The sequence below is a fragment of the Cryptomeria japonica genome, unplaced genomic scaffold (genome assembly GCF_030272615.1).
Source record: "Cryptomeria japonica unplaced genomic scaffold, Sugi_1.0 HiC_scaffold_233, whole genome shotgun sequence".
Classification (NCBI taxonomy): Eukaryota; Viridiplantae; Streptophyta; class Pinopsida; order Cupressales; family Cupressaceae; genus Cryptomeria; species Cryptomeria japonica.
Window position 1 is genome coordinate 66,483 of NW_026729055.1, and position 3,412 is coordinate 69,894.

Below are 3,412 nucleotides of genomic sequence, written 5' to 3' on the forward strand. Positions count from 1 at the left end.
TTGAGGATTAATGTGGTAGAAAACTAATTGTGAGACACTCTAGATTTTTTGTCTCACTAGCTTCGGTACACATACCTCCAAAGAAGGGCAAGGCATTGGAACCTTAGGTTTTGCCTTGAATAGTTATAGAGCATCCTAATGGTATCAAAGAATACAAACTTTTGGATGAAAAGACACATGACATATTAATTGAGAGTGTTCACTTTGGGGAAGGTTGTCCTATATTGGTCTCTAATCATCCTCACTCTTCGTCCATAGTGGAAAGTGATGATAGTGACTCAAATTATGGCTATACCATAACTCGAACTCATAGATTCACATCTCCATAAGGTCCACTTGAAGTTTATGATACTCATCCTTCATTTCATACCAAACCTTGTTGGGATCAATAAACTCTTGAGCCAATAGGTAGTCCTACTGGGGATCTTACTAACACTTGAATGACTTGGTCACAACATCAACATCTTCCACATGTTTACATTGCTAGTGCTTCTAATCCAAAATCCTTCTAGGAAGCATTAGGAATTCCTTATTGTCAATAATGAAGGAAGAGTATATTTCCTTGATGAGAGACAATACATGGGACTTAGTTCCTATTCCTATATGGAGAAAGATGGTTCGATGTAATTGGATATATCGGACTAATAATATAACAGATACAAGTGTGGATAATTTAAAAGGCTTACTTGTGGTAAAAAATTTCTCACAAGTTCCTAGTGTTTATTATACTAAGACCTTTGATCCTATTGCTAAGATGAAGTTCATTCGCTTGACACTTACTTTTGTTGTAGCTCATGGTTGGGATGTATGTTAGATGGATGTGAAGACTACATTAATTCATGGAGATCTTGAGGAGGATATTTATAAGGATTAGTCATAGGGATTCATTGAGGATTCTTCTTTAGTTTGTAGATTGAGGAAGTCTATGTATGGCCTCAAGCATGCCCTTAGGTCTTCATATGACAAGGTGGAATCCTTTCTTCTCTTAGTAGGATTCAATATCTATCATTCAGATCCAAATGTCTATATTTTGTGATAAGATGACTCTCAATTTTTACTTGTGCTCCATGTTGATGACTTGAAAATTGCACAAAGTACCTCATCCATCATTGGTAGTGTCAAATGTATCTTGCATGATATATTTTCTATGATTGATTTCAACCTTTTGCACCACTTTCTCAGGATTGAAATTGCATAGTCACCTTCTAGGATCACTCTTGCTAAACCAAAGTATGCTCTTCATCTTCTAGTTTGGTTCCACATGACTAATTGTAAGCTTGCACCTACTCCCTTTCCTCTAGGTGAGGCTAAGTGTTCCACTCCACTTGTTGAGGCCATTTTGTATCTTCAACTTGATGGGAGTCTCATTTACTTGACTCACACATAGCTTAATATTTCCTTTGCAGTTAGCAAGGTTTCATTCTTTATGCTAGAATATTAATCTATGAACCACATGAGCATCATTAGAAACTTGGTAAACATGTCTTGCATATTGGAGAATCCTAAATTGTACTCCTTTACAATTTTTTCCTCACTTTGGTGTTCATCCCCAAAGGCCTGATTGAATCCTTGATTTTTCTCACACCATGCATAAAAGTTAATATTTTCATCACTTGAATTTGCCTCCCGAAGATCTTGGGACATTGACATCTAGGACTAGAGTGATGGGTACCATGGTCCTCAAGGACTAGGGTACCTAGCACCATAGTCCTTGCAAAAAGTGCCCCTTTTGGGTCCTCATAATGATAACTCAATTTGAGTAGGAACCTAGATCTCATGTCAGCCTATGTTAGAAAACTAATTCATTTTCGACTAGCATGTATTAAATGAGGTTTAACCCTCTCATTTTAAACCTAGCAAATGAATTCAAGATCTCAATTACACTCTATCAAAGTAAAGTGAGCAAGCAACCAATTTTCTTGTAAGCATTAGAATAAAAGTGAAGGCAAGATTCAAGCATTGGAGATGACATTCATGGTCAATATTTTATGAAGACTATCTACATGAAACACTAATTCCTTTTGAAGACAAACAAAACTTCATTAAAAGGTATATTATTAATGTCTCAGATATTTTCAGCCTTTCCCTCAAAAGGAAATCATTTCCATTATAATACTTCATTTATATTTTAATTCTATTTCAAGGTTAATTCTAAAATTAGGGTTTAACCTAAGGCAAATCCCTATTCCTAATCATTTTTACCTTTCTACTGTGTGCAGGAACATGTATATAGCTACATTTTGGAGTATCAAAGGATTCCCAAAGACGAATGGGTTCCCTTTTGGATGGTGAAAAGTTCAGAGGGCGATGGTGACCACCACCACGAACATGACAATATAGGTCGAGTTTCTAGGAGTAGATCTAAACTTTCATCTACTACTGAGATACAGGTTTGTGGTTCCATTTTGACAATTGTAGCTCATTGTTTATGTATAATTCCTTCAATATCCACACATTTATCCTAATTTCAACATCTTTAATTAATCCAATTCAATCTAAAGGGAAAGAAGAGTTTAGTTTATGGAACCAAGAATATTATCAAAATCTAGATATATCAAGGATAGATCTATTAAATTCCATCTTTCCCTAATGTAATGGTCCCTAAGCAAAAAATAGAAGTTTTACTATATTTAATGGTGAAACCCTAATTTTTCACCATCACATTTTGGTGAACTCGACTTTGTGCACCTTAATTTTTTATTTATGCTATTAAATATAATTTCTTATGCATTTCAAATTCAAGTTTACATTTGCAAGTTTAATTTCTATTTGAATTGCATACATTTAGAGGTTAAATTCACACAAACCTTAATTTTGAATTCTAAAATTGAACTTGTGGGTCACCTAATTTGGATTTATTATTTCAGATCTGATTATTTATGTAATTTAAAATTCAAATTTCTGCTCCCAAATCTCATTTTCAATTGGATTACATAAATTTAGAGGTTGATTTTATAAAAACCCTAATTTATAATTCTAAAATTTACTTTTGGGTTGCATAAGTTTTTAAATCTATTTTTAGATCTGATATTTATAATATTTTATGATATGATTTGGAGGTATTTATCTTTGAAATTCACAAATCAATTTTCTTAATTAATCAGCTAATCAATCACTTTTACACAAATTCGCATTATTTAATCACACTTTTCAATTTCGAATTCAAATTTCCCCACTTTGTGAATAGGTTTTGTTACCATTAATCCTACCAACAATATTTCCATGAGAAGAAGTTGTAGAATTGAGGCTTCATAAGGTTTAATTAATAAGGAAATAGAGCCTAGAATTTTGATAACTTGTTTCATGAGAATGTTGTTGGTTCCTTTTTAACCCAGCAAATGATGTCATTTATTCCAATTATTTTTAAAATTCTCATGATGTGAATGAATCACTAAGTAGGGTTTCTATTGAC